This window comes from Ovis aries, chromosome 4 (genome assembly GCF_016772045.2).
Source record: "Ovis aries strain OAR_USU_Benz2616 breed Rambouillet chromosome 4, ARS-UI_Ramb_v3.0, whole genome shotgun sequence".
NCBI lineage: Eukaryota > Metazoa > Chordata > Mammalia > Artiodactyla > Bovidae > Ovis > Ovis aries.
The window spans coordinates 69,063,983-69,091,680 of record NC_056057.1 but is presented as its reverse complement, the minus strand read 5'-3'; the positions used below and the strand labels follow the sequence as shown (position 1 = coordinate 69,091,680).

The window sequence follows — 27,698 nt, the reverse complement described above, 5'->3', positions numbered from 1 at the left end:
AAGGTAGAAATAAATAAGAGATTTGCATGTGACAAATACAATGATCCCTTTGAAAAACTAGATTGTGGTTGCTACAGTTAGACTTTAGAGGCAAATATAAAAGTTGTGATTTCCCCATTATTTCAGAGAGGTTCTAGGTAAATGACAACCCTTTAACTAGTATTTAAAATATATGAATTTCGAAAAGATACATGTACCCACATGTTTATTTACAATAGCCAAGACATAGAAACAACCTAAGTGTCCATCAACAAATGGATAAATGAGATGAGGCACATACATACACACACACACACACATACACACACACAGTTGAGTCCTGAACAACATGGATGTGAACTGCATGGGTCCGCTTGCATAGATTTTTTTCGATAGTAAATACTGCTGTATGACTTGATCCACAGTTGGTTGAATCCATGGATGCAAAAGGTTGAATATGAAGGAACCACAGGTAAGGAGGGCCAGCTAAAAGTTATAGCCGATTTTCAATCATATGGAGGGTTGACAATGCCCCCTACATTGTTCAGGGGACAGCTGTACAATGAAGAATAATTCAGCCATAACAAAGAAGGAAATCCTGCCACTTGTAACAATGAAGAAAGACTTAAAAAACTAACTCATAGATAGAGAGAATGAACTGATGATTGCCAGAGTGGAGATAGGAGTTGGGGAGATGAAGGGAACAAATTAGTGAAGATGGTCAAAAAATACCCAATATATGTGCATTGGAACTGGAGGATAAATCTACTCCAGTAATGTGTAAAGGAATTCCTTCATAGCTCAGTTGGTAAAGAATCCGCCTACTGTGCAGGAGACCCGGGTTCTTCCTGGGTTGGGAAGATCCCCTGGAGAAGGAAATGGCAACCCACTCCAGTATTCTTGCCTGGGAAATCCCACGGACAGCAGAACCTGGGGGCTACCGTCCATGGGGTCGCAAGAGTCAGACACGACTTAGCGAGTAAAACACCACCAGTGTGTAAAATGTGGGACCACGTGACTGATGTAAGGAGAAGTAGGAAGAAGAAAGACCCTGTGTAGCATGTCCTGGGAGTGGGTGCAAAGCAGGGTGGATGTACATGTGCTAGGGGCAAGTGAGGCCTACCAGGGCCTGGGAAATGCAAATTCGTCTAGCATTGCCAGGAGGATCCAATCCATAAGGACAGGCTGGATTCACTTTGCTGCCTGCCATGTGAGAAAATTGTACCATATTTCAACTGCTGCCTTGTGGATCTGTAAAACCTTAAGCCAGGGAGGATCTTAAGTTTTAATGAAGTACACAACTCTGCATTAGTTATGGGACCAAACTCTGGACATGTGATACATTGGAAGGGAAGTGGTTTAATGCTTTTTATTTGTTAAGCTACAAAATGATAAAGACCTCTGACTTATCCCCCCAAAAGAACAATGCCTATAGGTGTTGTTTTTTTTTTTAATCATGCGCATACTTGAAAAGATTTTCTCCTAACAAAATAAAAAAAAAGCGGGCTAGGGATTTGACTTGCTTTTAGAGCTCACAGCAGTACAGTTAAACTAAATTTTTCTTCCTCCCTTTAGCTTCCTTTGTTTTCCTCCAGACTTAGACCTTTGAAACCAACACTGAACAGCACAGGACATGGTATTTCCTGGGAAATGTCACTGGCCGTGAGCTTTGTTTAGTAAGCATGACATTAGGGCACTGAGAGATCGTATATGGCTTCCTCTTGTGCCATACAGATTACACACACACACACACACATGCACCCACACACACACACACTCAAGCTCCTTTTGCCCTTCATTTTTATTGTATTTCCTCACTCTTTAGGAAAAAGCAGGGCAAGGAATATTTCCCCCTTATGTGTGTTCACAGGTTTCATATTTTCCTTTTTCTTTCAGTTGTGATTTCTTAATAGTGAAGGTTGGGGAGGTCAAGGAGTATAGGTAAAAAGATAGGACTTTAGCAGTAAAATGCCAGAAAGATCCTTTTGGCAGTAAAATTAAATGCTACGTTTTAAAATACGGGTTGGTGGGAGAGAAATGTTAAAGAGGAAATGCTATGTAATTGAAGCTGCTAACTAGCCTGTGGTTAAAGCCAGGCAAAATTTGGCTGTCAGGGATGCTGCTTTAAAATGTCATTTGATATCAATCCCAGTCTTCCTGCCTCCCTGGCTCCTGATTTCCTCCATCCCCATGGAACAGCTCGCAAGCATGTTAAAAGCCAGAATGTAAGGACTTAGATCAGTGACCCTAAAACTATTTTAGAAAATCAAATTTCATTGTTTACTCCTGCAGAAGTCATTACTGCTTTTCTTAAAACCAGGGCTCTGAAATTCCTGAGGGTATGGGGCAACTTGGGCTTCCCCAGTGGCTCAGCAGTAAAGAATCTGCCTGCAATGCAGGAGGTGCAGGAGATGTGTGTTTGATCCCTGAGTTAGGAAGATCCCCTGTAGGAGGGCGTGGCTACCTACTCCAGTGTCCTCGCTTGGAGAATCCCATGGACAGACAAGCCTGGCGGTCTACAGTCCCCAGGGTCGCAAAGAGCTGGACACAACTGAAGCAACTGAGCATGCACACACGCATGAGGCAACTTGATGGTTTGATGTGGACTGATGCATGAGTAATCTTTAGATCAATAAAAGTTAATGATAGGGATGGTTGGTTACATGTACGCTTAAGTATTGCCTGGCTCAAATGTGAAAAGAATAGGATCTCTACATTTCCTCTTAAATTACCTTAATTTAAAAGGAGAAATTTTGTAGTTATTGGCATAAATATTAATCAATAGTAATGACTCATCTGTGTTCATTTATACTCTATGACCTACCTGTATATCATGCAGTAACTATGGTTATAACAAGAAAGTCAAATAATACCTCCTGGAGCTTACCATTTAAAGCAGGATGTCAGAGGTATAACTTTATTTTTTTTAATATGTGAAGTGAAAGTCGCTCAGTTGTGTCCAACTCTTTCCAACCCCATGGACTATAATAGTCCATGGAATTCTCCAGGCCAGAATACTGGAGTGGGTAGCCTTTCCCTTCTCCAGGGGACCTTCCCAACCCAGGGCTCAAACCCACGTCTCCCACATTGTAGGTGGATTCTTTTGTAGCTGAGCCACAAGGGAAGCCCAAGAATGCTGGAGTGGGTAGCCTATCCCTTCTCCAGGGGATCTTCCCTACCCAGGAACTGAATCTGTGTCTCCCGCATTACAGGCAGATTCTTTACCAACTGAGTTATCACGTTTCAGTATGTGCTTTTATTTATTTATTTATCTTCATCAGGCCTTTTCTACGCTGGAAATATTGTAAACTTTGTTAAATTGATGGGGAAGAGCTGTTATTTATTTTAAATAAATAAATTTATTAATTTAATAAATAAATTGGAGGATAATTGCTTTACAGCTTTGTGTTGGTTTCTGCCATACATCAACATGAATCAGCCATAGGCGTACATATGTCTTTTCCCTCTTGAACCTCCCTCCCATCTTCCACCCCATCCCGTCCCTCTAGGTTGTCACAGAGCACCAGGCTGAGTTCCCTGTGCTGTACAGCAACTTCCATTTTATGCGTGGTAATATATCTATTTCAGTGCTACTCTCTCAGTTTCTCCCATTCTCTCCTTTCTCCGCTGTGTCCATAAATCTGTTCTCTATGTCTGAGTATATCTATTTCTGCCCTGCAAATAGGTTCATCAGTTCCATTTTTCTAGATCCCATGTATATGCATTAATATACAAGATTTATTCTTCTCTTCTGGCTTATTTCACTCTGTATAACAGGCTCTAGGTTCACCCACCTCACTAGAACTAATTTAAATTCATTCCTTGTATCAGATCAGTTCAGTTCAGTCGCTCAGTCATGTCCTACTCTTTGCGACCCCATGGACCGCAGCATGCCAGGCCTCCCTGTCCATCACCAACTCCCGGAGTCCACCCAAATCTATGTCCATTGAGTCAGTGATGCTGTCTAACAATCTCATCCTTTGTTGTTCCCTTCTCCTTCTGTCCTCAATCTTTCCCAGCATCAAGGTCTTTTCCAGTGAGTCAACTCTTCACATCAGGTGGCCAGAATATTGGAGTTTCAGCTTCAGCATCAGTCCTTCCAATGAACACCCAGGACTGATCTCCTTCAGGATGGACTGGTTGGATCTCCTTGTAGTCCAAGGGACTCTCCAGCGTCTTCTCCAACACCACAGTTCAGAAGCATCAGTTCTTCTGCACCCAGCTTTCTTCACAGTCCAACTCTCACATCCATACATGACCACTGGAAAAACCATAGCCTTGACTAGATGGACCTTTGTTGGCAAAGTAATGTCTCTGCTTTTTAATATGCTGTCTAGGTTGGTCATAACTTTCCTTCCAAGGAGTAAGTGTCTTTTAATTTCATGGCTGCAATCACCATCTGCATTTTGGAGCCCCCAAAATAAAGTCAGCCACTGTTTCCACTGTTTCCCCATCTATTTGCCATGAAGTGATGGGACCGGATGCCATGATCTTCGTTTTCTGAATGTTGAGCTTTAAGCCAACTTTTTCACTGTCTTCTTTCACTTTCATGAATAGGCTCTTTAGTTCCTCTTCACTTTCTGCCATAGGGGTGGTGTCATCTGCATATCTGAGGTTATTGATATTTCTCCAGGCAATCTTGATTCCAGCTTGTGCTTCATCCAGCCCAGCGTTTCTCATGATGTACTCTGCATATAAGTTAAATAAGCAAGGTGACAATATACAGCCTTAATGTACTACATTTCCTATTTGAAATCAGTCTGTTGTGCCATGTCCAGTTCTAACTGTTGCTTCCTGACCTGCATACAGATTTCTCAAGAGGCAGGTCAGGTGGTCTGGTATTCCCATCTGTTTCAGAATTTTCCACAGTTTATTGTGATCCACACAGTCAAAGGCTTTAGCATAGTCAATAAAGCAGAAATAGATGTTTTTCTGGAACTCTCTTGCTTTTTCCATGATCCAGCGGATGTTGGCAATTTGATCTCTGGTTCCTCTGCCTTTTCTAAAACCAGCTTGAACATCTGGAAGTTCAGGGTTCATGTATTGCTGAAGCCTGGCTTGGAGAATTTTGAGCATTACTTTACTAGCATGTGAGATGAGTGCAGTTGTGTTTGAGCGTTCTTTGGCATTGCTTTTCTTTGGAATTGGAATGAAAACTGACCTTTTCCAGTCCTGTGGCCACTGCTGAGTTTTCCAAATGTGCTGGCATATTGAATGCAGTACTTTCACAGCATCATCTTTTAGGATTTGAACTAGCTCAACTGGAATTCCATCACCTCCACTAGCATTGTTCATAGTGATGCTTCCTAAGGCCCACTTGACTTCACATCTCAGGATATCTGGATCTAGGTGAGTTATCTCACCATCGTGATTATCTGGGTCATGAAGATCTTTTTTGTACAGTTCTTCTGTGTATTCTTGCCACCTCCTCTTAATATCTTCTGATTCTGTTAGGTCCATTCCATTTCTGTCCTTTATTGAGCCCATCTTTGCATGAAATGTTCCTTTGGTATCTCTAATTTTCTTGAAGAGATCTCTAGTCTTTCCCATTATATTGTTTTCCTCTATTTCTTTGTACTGATCACTGAGGGAGGCTTTCTTATCTCTCCTTGCTCTTCTTTGGAACTCTGTATTCAGATACTTATATCTTACCTTTCCTCCTCTGCTTTTCGCTTCTCTTCTTTTCACAGCTATTTGTTAGGCCTCCTCAGATAGCCATTTTGCCTTTTGCATTTCTCTTTCTTGGGGATGGTCTTACTTCCTGTGTCTTGTAGAATGTCATGAACCTCTGTCCATAGTTCATCAGGCACTCTGTCTATCAGATCTAATCCCTTAAATCTATTTCTCACTTCCACTGTATTATCATAAGGGGTTTGATTTAGGTCATACCTGAAGGGTCTAGTGGTTTTCCCCACTTTTTTCAATTTAAGTCTGAATTTGGCAATAAGGATCTGAGCCACAGTCAGCTCCCAGTCTTGTTTTTGCTGACTGTATAGAGTTTCTTCATCTTTGGCTACAAAGAATATAATCAATCTGATTTAAGTGTTGATCATCTGGTGATGTCCATGTGTAGAGTCTTCTCTTGTGTTGTTGGAAGAAGGTGTTTGCTATGACCAGCGTTCTCTTGGCAAAACTCTATTAGCCTTTGTCCTGCTTCATTCTGTACTCCAAGGCCAAATTTGCCTGTTACTCCAGGTGTTTCATGACTTCCTACTTTTGCATTCCAGTCCCCTATAATGAAAATGGCATATTCTGGGGGGGTTTTAATTCTAAAAGTTCTTGTAAGTCTTCATAGAACCGTTCAACTTCAGCTTCTTCAGCGTTACTGGTCGGGGCATATACTTGGATTACCGTGATATTGAATGGTTTGCTTTGGAAATTAACAGAGATCATTCTGTCATTTTGAGATTGCATCCAAGTACCGCACTTCAGACCCTTTTCTTGACTATGATGGCTACTCCATTTCTTGTAAGGGATTCTCGCCCACAGTAGTAGATATAATGGTCATCTGAGTTAAATTGACCATTCCAGTCCATTTTAGTTCTCTGATTCCTAGAATGTTGATGTTCATTCTTGCCATCTCTTGTTTGACCACTTCCAATTTACCTTGATTCATGGACCTAACATTCCAGGTTCCTATGCAGCATTGCTCTATATAGCATCGGACCTTGCTTCCATCACTGGAATATTGGGGTACTTGTGTCTTTTTTGCATTAGGTCTTTTTGGACACATGGGATCTTTCTTTGTGGCACTGGGACTCTCTGGTTGAGGTGTGTGGGTGAGTTGCCCTGAGGCATGTAGGATCTTGCATGAGCAAGGATCAAATTCTCATCACTTACATTGCAAAGAGGATTCTTTACCACTGCACTGCCAGAAAGTCCCAAGGTACAACTTTAAATGGCCTTTCAGATGTACCTGAGATAGTTACACAACCACTATCTGCATAAAGGAGCAATAATTTGAACTAGCACAGTAGTTCTTGAGTAGTAGGTTGTGTGTTTACCTTTTGAGAAACAAGTACTCTTCTGACTCATGCATTTTAGACATAGCTTTCTTTTAGGTCTGAGTTCTATGAGCTGATTGGTCCTTTTCTCTGAAGCCATTTGTGCTAAACCACCTGTAGTTTCCCTCTTGACCAATTTCTAGTTTACCTGCTCCTAGGCTCCTTAGTTCCAGGAGCACATTTTCTCCAGCATTTAGTCTAGAATGGTAGTTGAGTCCAAAGTGTTTCTTCAGTGCTTTCCATGGTATATGGGATGGGTTCATGCACCCAAAGAACCTAGGCACGATTGGTATTTTTAAGAAGTGCCCATTTATAGAGTATTTGTTGAATGAGCACAGCGCCTGGGAGGGATAGGAAATATTGAGCCTAATGAAAAAGGCAGTTTTTATTTTTATTTATTTCTTTTAAAAGATTGTTTTTTAAAAGTCCATTTTTTTTCACTTCTTTATTAGTATTATTTTTGTCACAGCATGTGGTTTACAGGATCTTAGTTCCCCAACCAGGGTTCAAACCCAGGCCTAGAGCAGTGAAAGCACATGTTTTAACCACTAGATTGCTAGGGAATTCCCTAAAAGACAGTTTTTAAGTAGAAAAACCCTCTTATGTGTGTTTTGATTGTTTCTCTGTTTAGGTAAGAGAGAGTTGTATGGCAGGGTTTTTTCTTTTCTCCTGTCACAACTCTGTGCAGTGAGTGGGCTTTCTCCTTTTGGTTCATATCTGTCATGGCCCAAGGCCACCTGGTTGAGTTGGATGCCCTGGGGTGCATGGTGGTCACTTGGTCTCCTGCCACTGGCAACAGTGGTAGCTAAGTGAGAAGGCTTCATGCTTGTCATGGTCAGAGCCCACAGCTTCTGAACCCAGCATGCTTGACTAGGCTCTGCCACAAGTGTTGGGGAGGGAAAAGGCAGAGGGGTGAGCATGTAGGGTCAGAGAAGGAAAGAGAAAATATCAACTAATGGACTATAGATCACCCAAGGTTACCATTGTGAGGGCAACCGTCGGAGGGGGCTGGAATCTGTGCCCTAGTGTCTGATAATGTTGATTCGAGTGGCCAAAGGTTAGTGTTATTCTCAAGCAAGAACTGAAAGCTGGAAGGGCATCTTCGAGGACCTTTGTCATTTTCCTTTTCTTGAGCAGCTTCTCTGTCACTGGCCTTCCAAGTGTTGCAGCTCATGCCATCAGGGCTTCAGTTTTGTCCTTTCTGGTCTGGAACCCATCTTTTCTAGTACGTGTTTAAAGACTGTAGCAGTGTGTCCTATTTATTCACCTTGGGCTTCTTTCTGCGTCCCACTCTGCCAGCTGGGTGATCAGGAGGAGCTGGCAGCAAGGAGAGGGGCCAGAGGTAAGGTGGTGAAAGGAGTGCTCAGAGCTATCTGGCTTTGGGTTTTTCCAGAAGTTGATAGCATTCGGCTTAGTGACCACAATTCAATTATAAGCACCGCACAGCCATCCTGAGTGACTATATTCTTGCCAAAAACTGCTGTGTAAAGGCGGCTGCATTTTTGTTAGCCTTGCCTGATGGATTTTTAAGTATATTAACCACATACATTTACACAAAGGGGAAAATTTACTACTTAAACAGAGGGACCTAAATCCCCTAGGCTAAATAAACCCAATGAAAACACAAGAACTGCATTTACAGGCCTCCCAAAGATAAGAATTCAACCTTTAAAAAGGTTCCTTCAAATGAAAAATGGATGGTGGAGCTGCTAATGGCCCAGTAACCTAGGAATGTAACTCTTCCCTAATGTGCAAGACCTTCGGATCAGTTCCAGCTTCTCGGGGTAGAGGATTTTCACCCCAGGCTTCTGCATGTGTCTGGGCCCAGAAGGTCCCATTGTGGCCTTAGAGATTTAACGACCACCTTGGAAGACAGACTGTCTTGGCAGTTTTTTGTTGTTGTTGTTGTTGTGTCTGTTGTTTGTGTGTGTAAAAGAGAGAGAGAGAATTGCCTGTGTGTATCAGTCTCTGGGAGGAGAGGCAGGGGCCAAGGCTGGGGAGAATGTATGTATCCCCAGCGTTTTCCAGTTAGACTTTGCTGGGAGACTGAAGAGACCTTAGTCTTTTGAAACATAGGGGAAGAAGAGTTAGGAAGCTTAGGAAATCTCCTAGTCGAGTCACTGCTGCGGGTGTTTCTCTGCAGAAATAGGTTATTCATTAGGGCCACTGTGAAGCACTAGGTTTCGCCCAGAACATTCTCAGACTTCCAGTGGGATGGAGGGTCCCTGAAGCTCGTTACCAGTAAATCTTGCCACTACATTAAGAACAAGTTACAACATGCAGGTGAATTTGTGTTTCTGTTGTAAATCATCTGAATATTCTCTTTAAATAAATATGGTGACTGGGGAAAGGGGTCAACTACTAAGGGGGCGAGGGGATTTTTGAGGTGATGAAGGTCTTCTTTATCTTGGTTGTGGTAGTAGTTACATGACTATATGAATTGCAGTATTAAAAAGGGTGAACTTTAGCATTTGTAAATTATAACTCAATACACCTGGCCTCCCTAAAACTACAGATGAATAAAGAAAGAATGAATGGATGGATGGATGAGTGAATGAGTGAATTTTTTTCACTTGTCTCCTTGCTGCTTTGCCAGCCAGCGAGTCATTTAGACCACATTTCTCTTTCAAAGGAAGGACACCATGTCATCAGCTCTGGCCTGTGAGCTCATGATGCCAGTAAAGCTGTTGCAGAAAAAGCAAAGATGGTGTGTGTTTCCTTCTGGGGCAGATGACCTAACCTTCCAGGTAGCAATGCCCTTGTATGGTTAGCACAGGTAGGGAAATACCTAGCTTCATGCTGACTCACCAGGTAAAAAATCATTTCTCTGGATGAGTCAGAATCACAAATGTGTTCTGAACAGTCTCACATGTCCTGCATTGTGAAAGGCTGAAAGCACCAATGAGGGCAGACACTTGCAGGTCTCACTGGCCCTATATGGATATCAGCCTCAGTCTGCCGCACTCCCAGTTCCTGGCATAGTCCTGTTGAAGTCAAGCCCTCTAGCTCGCTCAATCACATACCCAGTTAGGTACAGAAGAAACTGATTCAAATTTATACATGACTAATGTTGTTTATTTAGTTATAGCTAAACCTAATAATGGTAGAATAAATGTTTCAATGTTAAGTATATTTCTGTTCATATTTCCGAAGAGTAGGGGTGTGTCTGTGTGTATGTAAGGATACAGAGTTAAAACAGACTTGGGCAGTGTAAAATACCACAGAAAATGGGGGTTTCCAAGGAAAACATGGGGAAACGCTGTAGGAGAATCTAACGCATGCTATAGCTTTTAAAAGGAAACATTAATAGTGAAACATGCCCTCCAAGGGCAAGTCAGTAATAAATTTCATGTCAGAAATTACCTGTCAGTAGGATTATGTTAAATAATGTTGAATTGTTATTAGTCGGAGGGGAAAGAGCAGAGCAACTTTCTCAAAAGTGTTCAAAGAGTGTCATGTTTCACACACAAATCCCATTATTGTTTAACAGGATTTTTGTGCTTAACCCTTCTCAAAGATGTATTGAAAATTTTGACCATTTTAGTTCATACTCCAAATGCACTCATTAAGGAAAAGAAGCCAAACTTTCTCTGCAGGAATTTGGAATTACCCAGAGGACTAGTGTATCTGATTAGACATCCATTGTAGAGTGTCCCAATTGATAAATGTCTGCCTGCTTACTGGAGCCACAAAGAAAAATGTCTTCACTTCTTTGCCTCAGCAATGCAGTAATGAAATAGTGGGGGCCTCCCTGTTTCAACATTTTGAGCATTTTGCTTGTTTTGGCCAAATAACTGAAAATGTATTTTCCCCTTGAAGAAAGTCTCATAGCAAATGTGTGAATTTTTAAGGTTCATTGCAATATATTTGGTCTGAAACTGAGTCCACTCACTGAGCCAGGGCCCAGAACCCTACCCCAGATGCAGTGAAGATGGGGACTACTGGGAGCAGAGTGAAAAACATAACTAAGGTTTAAATGTGAGCTAACACATTGTCACGGGGCTTTTCGCTAAGGGCTGCTTATGACTCATAGGTGTCAAATCATCAAGTCATTACCCCTAGAATAAAAGATCATTTTGACTTTATGTGAACTGAATGAAGTGTGATCTCTGCATTGGATTTGGGTTTGTGAAAGACAAAGTCAGAGGTAAGCTTTGGGGTCCCTCCATGCACTTTGATTTCACTGCTTGATGACTGATCATTAGCTGTCCTGGGTCGCTTTCGGAAATTGTCATATTTAATGACCTATTTGACTTCATGACATTCAAACAAGATCTTGCCAGTGAGTGACTGATTGCCTGAGCGTAGTAGGCATTAGTGGAAACCTTTATTTCTTCAGGTCATCAAATCTCAATATTTGTAAATTACTCAAGCAGTAATTTACAAATGGTCTTGGGGGTGGCTTAGGGTCATAGATAAATTTTCCAGTGTGCAAGCCACTGCATCCTTTGGGGGCTACTTAGAATCCAGAGGGGCTGATTGCCAGCCTGGAGCATTCTGATCTGCTTCAGGAATGGTGTATTGGGGGTAAGCACAGTGACATTTTTTAAAATTTTATTTATTTTAATTGGAGGACAACAGTTCACAGCATTGTGGTGGCCCCTGCCACATATCTACATGGACCAGCCATGGGTGCACATCCTGAACCCCTTACCCTGAACCCCCTTCCCACCTCCCTCCCCACCCCATCCCTCTGGGTTGCCCCAGAGCATCAGCTTTGAGTGCCCTGCTTCATGCATTGAACTCACACCGCTCATCTATTTTACACTTGGTAATATGCATGCTTCAGTGCTATTCTCTCAAATCATCCCACCCTCACCTTCTCCCTCAGAGTCCAAAAGTCTGTTCTCTACGTCTGTGTCTCTTTTGCTGCCTCACTTATAGGATCGTCGCCACCATCTTTCTAAAATTCCATATATATGCATTATTATACTGTATTGGTTTTTCTCCTTCTGACTTACTTCACTCTGTATAATAGGCTCCAATTTCATCCAACTCATTAGAGCTGACTCAAATGCATCCTTTTTCATAGCTGAAAAATATCCCATTGTGTATATGTACCACAACTTCCTTATCCATTTGTCTGACAATAGACATCTAGGTTGCTTCTGTGTCCTAGCTATTGTAAACTCTGCTGCAGTGAACATTAGGGTACATGTGTCTCTTTCAGTTCTGGTTTCCTTGGTGTGCATGCCCAGCAGTGGGATTTTTGGGTCATATGGCAGTTCTATTTCCAGTTTGTAAAGAAATCTCTACACTGTTCTCCATAGTGGCTGTACCAGTTTGTATTCCCACCATCAGTGTAGAGAGTTCCCTTTTCTCCACACCCTCTCCAGCATTTATTGTTTGTAGCCTTTTTGATGGCAGCCATTCTGACTGGTGTGAGATGATACCTCATTGTGGTTTTGATTTTCATTTCTCTGATAATGAGAAATGAGGTTAAGCATCTTTTCATGTGTTTATTAACCATCTATATGTCTTCTTTGTAGAAATATCTGTTTAGTTCTTTGGCCTCCAGGAGGATACCACAATGATTCCACTGAAACACTGGCCTGCTCTTTGATTGGGTTGTTTATTTTTCTGGTATTGAGCTGCATGAGCTGCTTGTATATTTTGGAGATTAGTTCTTTGTCAGTTGCTTCATTTGCTATTATTTTCTCCCATTCTCAAGGCTGCCTTTTCACCTTGCTTATAGTTTCCTTCACTGTATAAAAGCTTTTAAGTTTAATTAGGTCCCATTTGTTTAATTTTGTTTTTATTTCCATTACCCTGGGAAGAAGGTGGGTCATAGAAGATCTTGCTGTAATTTATGTCAAAGAGTGTTCTGCCTATGTGTTCCTCTAAGAGTTTTATAGTTTCTGATCTTACATTTAGATCTTTAATCCATTTTGAGTTTATTTTCATGTGTGGTGTTAGAAGATATTCTAGTTTCATTCTTTTATAAGTGGTTGACCAGTTTTCCCAGCACCACTTGTTAAAGATTGTCTTTTTTCCATTGTGTATTTTTGCCTTCTTTGTTGAAGATAAGGTGTCCATAGGTGCATGGATTTATCTCTGGGCTTTCCATTTTGTTCCATTGATCATACTGTCTTGATGATTATCACTTTGTGGTATAGTCTGAAGTCAGGAAGGTTGATTCCTTCAGTTCTAGTCTTCTTTCTCAAGATTGCTTTGGCTATTCAAGGTTTTTTTTGTGTTTCCATACAAACTGAAGTTATTTGTTCTAGTTCTGTGAAAAATACCATTGGTAGCTTGATAGGTATTGTGTTGAATCTATAGATTGCTTTGGGGTAGTATGGCAGTCATTTGTGCTGTCCATTTGAGATTTGATCTTGCTGTTATGGAATGGTTTCTTAATTGCATTGCAAAATATATAACTTATTAATATCCTGTTGTGAGTTAGTTGTAACAGTGGCTAAGCTGCTGTCATCACCCACAACATATATAGTGAGATCAAGACCTAGTCAGTGAGACCATGCCTTTTTCATGAGATGCCACCTTCACCACCAGCAGGCTGCCTGTCCTGATCTAGCAAGCTTCAGTCAGAACAGATTGGATACTCTTGTTATCACTTCTGGGAGATTCCTCATGCTTCAGTCATAATGAGAAACCCATTCATTTCCAAAAACTTCTTGCCTTCATGTGAAACCATTCCTTCCATTCCTGGCCTAAAACTCTCTCTCTCTCGCTCTCTTTTTTTTTTTTTTTCTTTAACAATTAGAAAGAACTACCTTTTGTTCTAATTGTGAACAAAACTTCTTAAATATTTCAATCACAAACATTTCAGACATTATAGAAGTACAAAAGTCATGGTAAGAGACCCAGCGTGGACCTCCCACACAACTTAACCAGTTATCAGCCCATAACTGGTCACATTTCATTTGTGTATCTACCCATTTCCAGCCACTCCCAAGGTTATTAGAAGCAATATCCTATATATCATAGCACTTTACCCATAAGTATTTGGAATATAAGTATGAAAGATAAGTTCATTAAAGTTTTTAAAGAGAAGTAACCATAATACCAGGCTTTCCAGGTGATGCTAATGATAAAAAAAAAAAAAAAAACCTGCCTGCCAGTGCAGGAGATGTAGGTTCAATCCCTGGGTCAAGAAGATCCCTAGAGGAGGGCATGGCAACCCACTCCAGTATTCTTGCCTGGAGAATCCCATGGACAGAGGAGCCTGGCGAGCTATAGTGCAGGGGGTCACAAAGAGTCAGACACAACTGAAGCAACCTGGCACAGAATAGCACACAACCATGATACCATACTTTCACCTAAAAATTCACCCATAGTTTAGTGTTTTTAAACATCTTTCAGACATCCTTATTTGTTCCGTAGGATTTTTGCCCTTTATTTTTTATTAATTAATTCACTTTATGTTTCTCATATAGAATTGCAACAGTGGTGGCCATAGATGGAGCCTGAGTTCTCTGCAGGGAAACTCTGGTGTGAATCTATAGGAGATGGTCATTGGATTCCTGACAGGGAAGCTTGGTGATCACAGTCTCTTTTCAAAGGTCAGCTGTAAGTCTTGGGGATGGAATCATAGTGGTCAAGATTGGCAGTGCAGCCCCCAGCCGAGGTGTGGCAGTCATCCATACTGGCCATCAGTAGTGACTTCTTGAGTGCAGAGGCCAAGATGACCCCAGTGTCTCTGGGGTGGAAAAAGACACTCACCATGGAGGTGGGCATCTTGTAGGGACAGTGTGGTACTTGCCTGTCTTGTTCTTCCAGGAGCATTGCCACACTTGGACAGTGGAGAGCTTGAGCAGGATGACAACCCCTACGATGGCCATGATGACTTCTTTTGAGCACTAACACTCAGATTGACATGCCCATTGTAGTCCAGATGGCAACAGATACCTTGAACCTGGTCCAATGGCTAGCATAGGTCTGCTTTGGTGGATATTATCTTCAACACCTCATCCTTGAGGCACATCCCCAGGAGAAAGTTGGTGATTTCAGATTCTGTGATGGGCATGGAGAAGAGAGAAATCTCATCCAGGAATTTGGTCTTCCTGTCCTTGACCAGGAGCCCAGCTTGCCCTTGATTTCTCCACCTCAGTGATGTGGACTGGGCTGCTGCCTCCTACTCCAGGGCCCCAGTGTGTCTGTTCCATTTGGTGTTTTCCCATTTAACAAGTGTACTTTATTTTAATTGGGACTGAAATACTCTCTATACATTAAAATTGATTGACGTGTCTTTCGTGATGCTTTTACAACACATTCTGCTCCCTTCCCCTCCTTTTTTTTTTTTTCTTTTTTGCCTTGAAATTTGTTTGCTAAAGAGTATGTAGAGTTTTGCAGACTGTGAGTATTGTTGATTCCATTCCTATGCTACCAGTTTAACAAGTTCCTTTGTTTCTTATATTTCCCATAAATTGGCAGTTTAGACTTTCTTGGCTTGATTTAGCATCCAGTTCATTTTTTTGGAAAGAGTACTTCATAGACAATGTGGAGTACTTCTGTTGGGAGGCACCAAATTCTTTAGGAATCTGACACTCTTTGACAGTCCTTGCCTAGATCCATTACTTTGGAAACTGCAAAATAGTGAAGTACAGTTCTATCATCTCTGCTTCATTTTGTAGCTGGAATACGTCTGTAAGGAGGACCTACCTTCAACTATGTGACTACCTTGAAGCCCAGTTCAAAACTTCCTTTAGCTCTTTCCGCCATCTTTCCTTGCTGCCATTATGGTGCACATGAATGTCCTGGCTGATGCTCTCAAGAGTATCCACAATGCTGAAAAGAGCGGCAAATGCCAGTTGCTTATTAAGCCATGCTCCAAAGTTATCATCGTGTTTCTAACTATGATAATGAAGCATGGTTGCCCTGGTGAATTTGATATCATTGATCATCACATGGCTGGGAAAACTGTGAACCTCACTGGCAGGCTAAACAAGTGTGGAGTGATCACCCCCAGATTTGATGCGCAATTCAAAGATCCAGAAAAATGGCAGAATAGCCTGCTCTCATCCCTTCAGTTTGGTTGCATTGTACCGACAACCTCAGCTGGCATCAGGGCCCATGAAGAAGGGAAAATCCTTGGGTTCTTTTTCTAGGAATATAATATGTACAAATAAAATGTTTCAGAGGACAGAGGCAAAACAACAGCAACAAGAAAAACTTCCTGTAGCCTATGGCTCATTTGTTTTAGAGACAGAGAAATGTCCTTTTATCCAGTAAGTATCCAGAAACAACACTTCATCCATAAAAGGAGATAGCATGTAGTAGGAAAAAACAAGCCAGGGGCTCAGAAGTCAAGGCTCTGTCTCTGAGATCTGTATTGATGCTGGACAAACTGTGTCATTTCTTAGAGCTGGAGGTTCCGAGCCTCTACCTACACTTCAACCAGAGAAGCAGTTTTTCCCTAATTTCCTTTGAACAAATCAGACCATGACTTTTAAAATAATTTTATCAATATTTTATTGAAATATGGTTGATTTATAATGTCATGTTAATTTCTACCGTACAGCAAGATGGTTCAGAATGTGTATGCTTTCTTTTTCATATTCTTTTCCAGTGTGGTTTATCACAGGATATTAAATATAGTTCCTTGTGCTATATAAGAGGACTTTATCCATTCTATACATAATAATTAGCATCTATTGACCCCAAACTCCCAGTTCATCCCCCCCCACCCCCACTTTTCCTTGGCAACCACAAGTTTGTTCTCTATGTCTGTGAGTCTGTTTCTGTTTCATAGATAAGTTCATTTGTGAGATCATGGCTTTCTATCACTAAAGTCTCTTTCAGTGAAGATATTTTATGATTTTCATTTAGGATAAGACAAAGCCTATAAGTCCACATCAGGATATTTAGGAGCCAAGGACCAAGAAGAACTAAGTGTTATTTCTAAGAATGTGTTATTTCATTCATTCACCCATTAATGCAGTAGTTCATTTGTATTTTTAGTCTTTAAACAAGGCTTTATGCTATCTAAGTCTCTTTAACATCTAAAGCTTGAAAGTGGGTATTGTGAGCAGTAACCTTTAGGGGATTTCCTGGGGGTACTATCCTTGAAGCCTGAGGATCAGAGAGTTGGGGAAAGGATGCTGGGGTTCTTGAAAGTGTTTATTGATATCATCCATAAGAATGAGTCCATGTACTTGACAGATGAGTTTGGAATTTTCCTTATGGAAAGACTCCATGGAGGAGCCAGTGTCGGGGGTATTTGACAATATTCCTAAGAGGGAAAGCAATTTAGAAGGACATCTGAAGAACTCTCACTAATTGTTTACGTGATCAAGTTAATCTCAAATCATAGAGAAAAAAATTTGATCAATGATCTTGCTTCCAAACTCCTCATCCAACTGTCCTTCAGTTCTTTGTGAAGAGAAGTCTCATCCACACAGCTAATGAGTGAATATAGATTACAAGCATTAAGTCTGGTTTTAGCACAGTCCCAGGTTCCAGGTAGGAAATATAGACTCTGCTTTCTCATTAGTGCCCCTGAAATTTTGCTCTGGGTATGTGTATTCAAAGTGGTTCAGGTTGACAGGGACTTCCCTGAAGGTTCGGTGGTAGAGACTCCACACGTCCACCGCAGGGGACACCAGTTTGATCTCTGTTTGGGAACTAAGATCCCTCATGCTGTGCATTGCAGCCAAAAAAAGAAAAGAAAAAAACAGAAACTCTTTTCTCAATAAAGTGAAGAAAATATTTAAAATAAACAAAGAAACCAAAGTGGCTCATGTCAAGGGGGTGAATAGAAGGAGGAAAGCGGAAAACACAATCCCAGAATCCATCACTGGAATCACACTGGCTCGTGACAGAGGCAGCATAAAAATAAACTCGACAGTTCTCACCTCTGAAACTAGGCGCAATGCGGGCTTCCCTTCCTCACAGTTTCACTCAGTACTTAATCATAGAAGGTGCTGCTGCTTCTCTGGCACTTAATAATTTAATAGTGGGAGCAGTTCCTGGCAGGAGATGTTATGAAACAGCCTGAAGAATAAGAGGGGGCAAAAAAAAGAGCGGTGCTTCATTTAACAAATTCAGAGCCTTTCTTAGAGGCCATGAAGTTCTCAGTTCAGGTTAATTATCACCAACAAATATTTATTTATTCCCTTGATGAATATTTATCAAGGGGCTCCTTTGAGCAGCATGCAGTGTTGGTGTCACCCTGACATGGAGATGACAAGAAGCAGTCCCTTATAAGCAAAAGACAGAGACAGTTTGCCCGAATCATTATGAAACGAGGTAGACTTTGATAGCTCTGCATGAAAGGGGTACAACTGATATGAGGACATGGTAGGAAGAGATTAGTTCTAGGTGGAGATTGAGAGGCAGCCTAGAAAAGGAGATGGCATTGAGACCAAACATGGACAACTGGGGAGAATTCTAGCAGGAGAAGGCAGCAGGGAGGAGGAAGGAGGGGTTGAGGACGGAGCATCCACAGTGAGCCAGGGTAAGGCATGGGGAACAGCTTCCCCACTTGGCATCTGTGAATTCCTAAAGATGTTTGAGCTTGGAATCCTTGTGTATGGCCCTGGTTGAGACCACGATGCTATATCAAAAGGAGATATGCTTTATGTTTCCCTCATTTGTGTCAACTGCACTCCTACTGATCTTGCCAGAAATCACATTCATCTCAGATTCTGAAAAAAAAAACAAACAAACTCATTTCATTCTATTTTTTACCCTGCATCAACACATCTGCTTCTCTGTCAGATGCAGCTCTGATTTTAGGACTGGTGTTGCCCTAGGCTCCCCTGAGTAGCCACCCACATGGTGAGCAGTTGTCCTACTTTTCAGGGTTCCAGGCATCCTGTGCCTTTGCCCAGGTAATCCTGCAGGGCCAGTAGGGCTCTGGGATTCTAGATCTCTACATTGGTACAGCCACTCACAAAGAGGGCAGGCCTCCCACCCTAGGCTCCCCTGAGATGTGGTGACTCACCAGATTGTAGGTAAACACTGCCCCACCCCACTGGCTAAACACTAACAATTTGATTCCTGCTTCACAAACTACCAATGGGGTTAGGCTAGGGATCAAAATGTCAATCACTTTCTTTCCCAGTTTGAGAAGAAAGGGGAAATTACTTGCAAAGGGGATGCAGGTATAATTCAGACATTGTAACTTTCTCTTGAAGACAACAGCAGCCACTCTCTAGATGCACAGAACATTTTATGATTTATCAGGAACTTTCAAAGACAGGATCCAATTTGATTCTTGTTACAGGATTTATCATTATTCCCACTTTATGTATAAAGAAATAGAGAGGCCCATTCATTAATATAATAAAAATCATGGCTCTCATCTGGGCACATCTCCATGTTTTGTCCGAAGCACTTTACATTCAACTCATCAAAGCCCCTGAATTCTGCAAGGTAGATGGTTGTCCTCATTTCGCTGCTGAAAGAAACACGCACAGAGGAGTTCTATAGTTTGCTCAAAGGCCCACAGCTAATTTCTGGAGAAGACTTGCCCAGCATGGCTCCAAGGGAGCACTAGGTGGCCCATAGCCTGGATCTGAAAGACAGTGCTTATCCAGATCTACCACTGACCCAGCCAAGAGAATTCCTGAATATCATGTGTCCCCATGGCAAACATTTCTGCTAGACAAATGCCTTCAAACACCTTCTCTATCCTTGTTGTTGTTCAGCAGCTCAGTTGTGTCTGACTCTTTGTGACCCCAAGGACTGCAGCACACCAGGTTATCCTGTCCTTCACCATCTCCCAGAGTTTGCTCAAACTCATATCAAGTAAGTTGGTGATGCCATCCAACCATCTCATCCCCTGTCCTCTTCTCCTCGTGCCTTCAATCTTCCCCAGCATCAGGGTCTTTTCCAGTGAGTTGACTGTGCATCAGGTGGCCAAAGTACTTTAACTTGGATAGATTTTGTCTGTTTGTTTGGCTGTGCTGGGTCTTCATTGCTGTGCGGAAGCTTCTTTAGTTGCAGTGTGCCGGCTTCTCATTATGGTGGCTTCACTTGTTGCAGAGCGCAGTGTCTAGAGTGTGGGCTTCAGTAGTCGCAGCACATGGGCTCAGTAACTGTGGCTCCTGGACTCTAGAGCACAGGCTCAGCAGTTGTGGCTCATGGGCTTAGTTGCTCCTTGGTGTGTGGCATCTTCCTGGATCAGGCATCACACCCTGCATTGGCAGGTGGATTCTTTACCGTTGAGCCACCAGGGAAGGCCCTAACTTGGGTAAATTTTGAGATAACTCTAGAAGAGAAAATTGTTTGGTGCCTGCTTATTTCCCCCTGTCATTTGACATTGAGATAGACACCATCATTTCCAGTCAGAAAACCACACGTCTAAGCCCTTCCCTGTTTCTCCAGGATGATAATGAAGCATTCTCTGGGAATGAGAGGATGTTTCCATGTTTTGTGCAGAGCAGAGGCTCATGGGGAAACAACAGTGGACACAGCACTAGAAAACCTGGATTGTGGTCATGGGCTAAAGGTGTGACCGTGGACTAGTTGTTGCACCTCTCTGAGCCTCAACTGTATCAAGTAGTGACTCTTCTGCCTGTATCATGTTAAAAAAAAAAAAAAGAAGATTATAAGGATTAGTATGAAATCTGTAGCATACCATACGAATGTGGTGAGCTACTATCGTCCTTTCCAGTTTATAGCCATAATTTGTTGTGTTTTTTTTTCCCTCAAAGCTTATTCTTGTACTTCAATGCAAGAAATTTTTTAAAAAAGAGATTCCAAAACAGTTTGTAAGTTTCTGCACAATTTAGGCATTATTATAATGAAATGAGCTTGATTTATTAAAGATTCTCAAAACAATAACTTTAAGGCTGGTACAATAATTCACCCGTTATGGTTTGAGCCAAAGATATATTTAATCTGTATAGAGGAGAGAAACAACTTTTGTGATTTTCTCATATATTCTTCTAGTAAATTCCAAATGAGTCAAACTTTTAAGATTTGAAAAGATTTCAGTTTTGAAAAGATTTGCTTTTGAGTTAAATAAATCTTGATGAATGGAAACAATATTGCATGCTAGTGAAGAGTATGTGGGCTTCAGGGAGAAACAGAACTTATCACCAGTCAGAAGAGTCAGGCTTGAGTTCTGGCTCCACCACTTACTGTTCTGAGACCTTAGGCAGATTTTTGAGCTGCACTTGGTCTCTTTTCCTCACCTGAAAAATGGGTACATAATAATAATTAATTATATAGGTGTTTATGAGGATTAAATAAAATAATGTATGTGAGCATTTAGCATGGTAAATGCTCAAAAATTGTTAGCTTTTTCTAAAAAAAAATTGCATACTACAGAATTCCCTTCTTTCGGCCTGAATACACCATATTTTCTTTATTCATTTGTCAATGGACATTTAGGTTGTTTACACATCATAGCTACTGCGAATAATGCTTCTATGGTTATGGGTGTGCTAGTATCTCTTTGAGATCTGAGATCTTGATTCTCATTCTTTTGAATAAATACCCAGCAGTGGAATTCGGGGATCATATGGTAGATAGATGTATAAATGTTCCCAACCCAAGGATCGAACTGCATGTCTTGTGTCATCTGCATCGGTAGGTGGGTTCTTTACCACTGGTGCCGCCTGGGAAGCCCCAAATGTGTGTGTGTCTGTGTGTGTGTGTGTATTTGAAACTTCTGTACATTTTTAGGACTTCCCTGTAGCTCAAATGATAGAGAATCTGCCTGCAATGCAGGAGACCCAGGTTCAATCCCTGGGTTGGGAAAATCCTCTGGAGAAAGGAATGGCAATCCACTCCAGTACTCTTGCCTGGAGAATCCCATGGACAGAGGAGCGTGGCGGGCTACAGCCCATGGGGTCGCAAAGAGCTGGACATGACTGAGCACCCAACTGCTACTACTACTCTGTACTGTTTTCTATTGAGCTTCACCGTTCTGTATCCCCACCAATAATATACAGGTGTTACAACTTCTCTGCAGCCTCGCCAGCACTGCTGCTGCTGCTGCTAAGTAGCTTCAGTCATGTCCAACTCTGTGTGACCCCATAGATGGCAGCCCACCAGGCTCCCCCGTCCCTGGGATTCTCCAGGCAAGAACACTGGAGCAGGTTGCCATTTCCTTCTCCAATGCATGAAAGTGAAGTCGCTCAGTCGTGTCCGACTCTTCGCGACTCCATGGACTGCAGCCTACCAGGCTTCTCCATCCATGGGATTTTCCAGGCAAGAGTACTGGAGTGGGGTGCCATCGCCTTCTCCGTCGCCAGCACTAGTCTTTGGTTTTTCTTTGATACTAGTCATCATGACTGGTGTGTCATGTTAATCCCATTGTGGTTCTGATTTTCATTTCTCTGATGATTAGTGGTATTGAGCATTTTTTTCATATACATGCTGGCCATAAAGTTATGTTAAGTGAAATAAGCCAGTCACAGAAAGACAAATACAACATGTTTCTCTTAATATGAAGTGCCTAAAATAGTTGAGTTTATAGAATCAGAGTGGAGTGATGGTTGCCAGGAGCTCAGAGGAAAAGGAAAAAGGGAGTTAGTTACTAGTCAACCAGCATGCAGGATCTATCAGTCAAGAAAGACGAATAAGCTCTAGAGACCTGCTGTACAACATTATACCAATAGTCAACAATAATGTATAAAGTGTAATAATAATATGTAATAAAGTGTATAAAATGTAATAATATACTTAAAAGTTTGTTAAGATGTTATATCTTGTGTTAAATGTTCTCACAACAAGAAAGTTTTTTTTTTTTTAACTCTAAAGTAAAAATGGTCTGAAAAGTTGGGAAGGTCTGACATTGTTTCTAAATTTGTGAAAAAATATGTTCCAATATGGCTATTCAGATTATCCTCACAGAACTGGTCAGTTCTTAAGGTTGATATGATATAAGCCTAATAATGCCTTTTTGAATTAGATATAGTACTGGCTCATGACCTTTTGATAATGCTAAAATAAGAAATTCATCAATAAGAAGTAAATGGATAGGAGGAAGAAAAGGTATTGACATGATACATTATTTTGTACAGATTGATCAGTAACAGAACCCTGGTACCTTCCTAGGTAAGCACCCAAACAGTCTTCTGACATCATTTCTAGAATAAGATGGTCTCACTAAACCCCAGATTTGGCTCTCCAGGAAGCTTCTATCTTAAACTAAATCCTACTCAATAGAAAATAGATTTTGATTTAATATCCTTGAACTGATGAGTTTGCATGGATTATTGTATGATTTGAACAATAAATAAAAGTTATCTCCATCATACATATAGCTGGAACTGAATCAGTAAAAGACTTAAAATTAATAGCTCAGTGGAGTAGTAAATGCCAAGTCTCTGATTTATACTCTGTTATTGAAGTAGCAGAAATAGAAGGGAACTTCTCTTTGGAAATGCCCAAAATCACGATTCCTGAACCATTTATGCTAATATTGTTGAGGTCTTTGTTTTGGAGCCATCTGATGAGAAAAGCTACCTTGGAAGGAATTTCTTTAATTTCTTCAATGACTAAGTTCATTTGGAAGAAGTAGTTTCATTTATACCAAGTGTATTAGTGAACAGTGTTACAAAAGAATCCTACTATTAAAGGGAGCATTTTAAAGCCCACTTTCCCTATGAAGTCACATCCATCAAGATCATGTCTTGGTATCTCTAGATTTTCCCACAGGCCTGGTACCTAATAAAGATCATGATTGTCTCCAGAAGGAATCATCTTTAGATGATGAAGGTGTTCACAGGGTAAAAGTTTCTAACTACAATTTATACTTCATCTTATGGGGATACTAAGAACCATATGGGCTTCCCTGGTGGCTCAGATGGGAAAGAATCTACCTGCAATGCAGGAGACAAGGGTTCCATCCCTGGCCTGGGAAGATCCCCTGAAGAAGGGAATAGCAACTCCCTCCAGTATTCTTGCCTAGAAAATCCCATGGATGGAGGAGCCTGGTGGGCTACAGTCCATGGGGTCACAAAGAGTCAGATATAACTGAGTGACTATAAAACAAACACAAACAAACCATACATCTAGAAAATGCCTATTCCATTCGCTTTTCCATACCTGGCCCCAGGCTCCTCCCTTGTGACCCCCTCATTGGCATCCAGAGCCATCATGGTGAAGAGGAAGGAGGCCACAGATTAACCTGCATTTAAGAATATGCCTATCCAGTCAGCCACTTTTGAGACAAGAGGTATCTGTAAAAGATTGCCTGTCCTCTGCCATAGAAATGCTGTTGACGAAAGAGAGAATCAAATAAAAAAAAAGAGAATGAAATGAAAATCTGTGATCCAGTTGCTTTTGAAGATGAAGGAATGCTTGCTGGCATTAACATTTTACAAAACCAATGAGAAGTCCCTAGAATTAATTTTATCTAAAATCTAGTCCCAAATTTGGAATTGAATGCTAATCGAAAAAGTTATATTAAATGACTATTTCCAAAATAATTTCAGAATGACGTGGACATTTCCACATGCCTAATATGGCAGCATCTCCCAAGGGCCCTCAGAGCTGAGTGGCCTTGGAATTGTGTAGTGAGACTAGAGCAGCCCCTAGAGATGTCCAGACTAGGATTAGTCAGAATCTAATCCAGGCTTGGCTGGCCCTGGAGATTCAGAGGGGTCACAGGGAATCCTGCGTCTCTGGTAGAATAATGTTTGCCTTGTCAGGCAGTGTGTAAAAAACTATTGGCATGCAGGGTTACAGATAAATGCCAAGAGCCAGAAAGTTTGGGTTATGATGGTTATGAACAAAGGAAAGTATTTACAATATCCCTTTTTCCCCAAAATAGATTCTAAACACTCTACAAGCACAATGGAATGCATCCATTCATTTCTAAATGGGTCGTCTCCTACCCCCATGTTTAGGTCATAGCTATTTCTAGACTTTCATGTGACAAGACCTTCACAGACCAAATTCAGTAGTGTCACCTTCTGAACCAAGTAGCTGCATATACTGTGGTTTTCCCTTGTTTATTTTGCCTTGTTTTGTTTTACACAGCCTGTATCACTAGTGTCCCAATCAAGGTCAGCAGATTGAATTCAACCCCATTCATTTAAACGAGCGATAGATTCATGCCAGCACCATGATCTCACCACCCTGAGTAGCAGAATGTGGCCATGCAGTGAGCTGAAGTCAGTCTTCCAGACGCAAGTGTTCAGTGTGACCCTGAAACCACACCTGGAAGACAGGATGGTGTCGTCATACCAGCATGCATTCTGACTTCAGCTTCATTTATTAAGGGCAACATGTATCCGGAGGTGAAAGAAAAACTTGAAATGGTTGATGTATTGTTATAATTGAGGAAGTGCCAGTAATTCAGATAAACGATATCAATGGAGAAGATTCATCCAAACACCAGCGTGGAATTTCCTGATATTTGCTGCCAATTTGCTATCAAGTAGATGGTTAGGAAGTCTCAGGTGGATGCTAATCACACAAGGGCCAAAAAGAATCTTATTATGAGGGTGGAGGTCAGCGATGAACATTGTGATATGACGTCATATGCCTTGCAGCGCAGCTCTTTGCAATGTGCCAGGTTGGAGATCAGTGTGCAGGCAATGTTGAATGTTCCCTGTGAGTGAAACTCCGGGGAGGAGAGAGTGGCAAGTTCCCCTCGTCGCCAGGTGAACTCTGATACACATAAACAGATTATCTCTCTTCTCTCTCTCTCACACACACAGCCTTCCTCTCTCCAATTATATGTCCCCTTAAAGATGTTCATTATAGCAGTCACAGTGGAAGGAAAAGAAAACTCTTGCCAACTTGTAACCATCAGACCTGCCTGCTAGTGCAGCTGTTTACAAGACTATGAAGAGGTACTCAAGCAATGAAGGGGCACCCAGAGAGGAAGGAGACTGTACCATCTTGTAACGACTACAGCTGAAGAGAGCAGAATTGTAACTGGCATTTCTTAAAATTGTATTATGTCTGCTGAGTGTTTTATATACATTTTCTTAGTTAATTATGAATGATATCAGTGTCTTAAGGTAGGGACTGTATTTCCATTTTACAGATGAAGAAACTGAGGCTGAGATGTTTAATGACACTCACAAATCCCACTCTAAACCACTGTGTAATATAAGCCAAAATAGGAGTGTATAGAATGGCAACTTGTTGTTCTGTACCAAATGCAGTCTGTACTTATATATGTATGAATATGAATGGCTTATCATATGTTAGGCCTGAGCATGCCCAAGATCCCATAGATGGACACTTGCACACTCTTACACTGGTGGTCCTGTTACCAAATATTTTGACCTTGTGGTAGCCTCTGGTCATATTCTAATATTTTTAGCTAAAGTTATAATAAAGAAATCTTTCTACTTCAAAATAGCCTTGCAGATCAAACTCTGGACAATCTGAAATGTCACTTCCCTGTTTGGCGAGGGTTAAATGGTTGTCTCAGGCCAGTGTTTAGTTCACATTCTATAAATGGCTCTTACTCCTTGATCTGAGTCACTGTATGTATTACAGCAAAGTCACTTACAGATCAATTTATTTTTAGCATCTTAAAGAAACAGATTCAACAGGGAGTGTTTGTCAGACCACAGGGTAACTCGAAGGAAAACTTATCTTGGTGAGGAACTTTCTTTCTTCTTGATTCCTCTGCCTACAGCTCTCTGCTTGTGCTAGGCCTTTGCATATTGTATTAAAATGTTTTAAATTATTTAAATAGTAGACTGGCAGAACTTTATGCCAATATCTTACATAGTAGAGAAGTTTTGTGATGTGCAAGTGGCAGAGCCTTTTGCATTTTAAGGAAAAGAATGTTGGGAAATAAAGAGTACAATTACCTACCTTTCAACTTTGTAATAGAAATTTTCTCTAAGGTGAAAACCCAGGAATATGACTAAGCACAATGATGGTAATGATAATGGTGATGATGCTGGTGATGGTGATGAGGGTAGTGAGTGAGGACGTTGATAAGCACCACCACCTTTAGGAGAGATTCTGGATCCATCCATTAAATAAATACGGCATGCTGCCCTCTACAGGTATGCAGTCTAAACCATATAGTATTAAAATCGCACAAATGGGTAAAGCAATCTCAATTACACAGACCAGTGAATACATGCAAGCTGAATATTAAAGCCAGTGAAATAAGTAAAACCTTTATGCTCTACAGGTCTAATTTGTATAAATTCTGAAGCCAAAGAAGAAGCAAGGATTTAGTAATTCATTTATTTTACATTTCTCTTCTGAGTTTTTGAATGTGTGTATATGAGGCCAATGGCAGAAGCAAGAAAGACCAACTGGGAGTTCATGGACACTTGAAAAAGTGTCTGCTATCATAATTTTCTGCTGACAGTTGAAAAAGCTAATTGTCCTCTGGTTTGGTTAAGACATGTTATTTATGGATAAGGTATTTAATGGTAGTTAATGAACAATTAATGAATAACAATAGGTCTAGAAACATTACATTTGTTTGTATTTCAAAAAGTTTGGCTTTTATATCACATTCAACCAACATTTTTAGAAACTAACAGGCTTTGGGGAAAAAAAGAAAAAGAGGGTCTGCCTGGCTCCATCTCTACCCTTCTACTTCTGCCGCACCCCTGTCAATACTCTTGTTATTTTAGTATCTGAATTGAACATTTTCCTTAATTTACCCTTTACTCTTCCTTGCTGGGGATATGAACCAACAGAGGAAAAACTGCTAGGCAAAGAATCTTTAGAACTGATTTCTTATACTCACCTTCCACCCTTGAGTTTAGTTTAAGTTTGTTCATTCTGATCACTGAACTGTTCTTAATGTTATTTATTTCCTCTAAAAGGAAGGGCTGTCTCACTGGGGCTGAGAACCTATGAGCCTGG

At 41.1% G+C, this 27,698-nt stretch overlaps 1 protein-coding gene and 1 pseudogene across 3 annotated transcripts in view; one reads left to right on the top strand and one right to left on the bottom strand.

Annotated features, from left to right (window-relative positions):
* CREB5 (cAMP responsive element binding protein 5) overlaps window positions 1-27,698 on the top strand; it is a 439,335-nt gene that overhangs the window by 217,134 nt on the left and 194,503 nt on the right. The gene's annotated exons all lie outside the window — the stretch shown is intronic.
* On the bottom strand, window positions 14,351-15,662 carry LOC114114584 (small ribosomal subunit protein uS5-like; annotated as a pseudogene).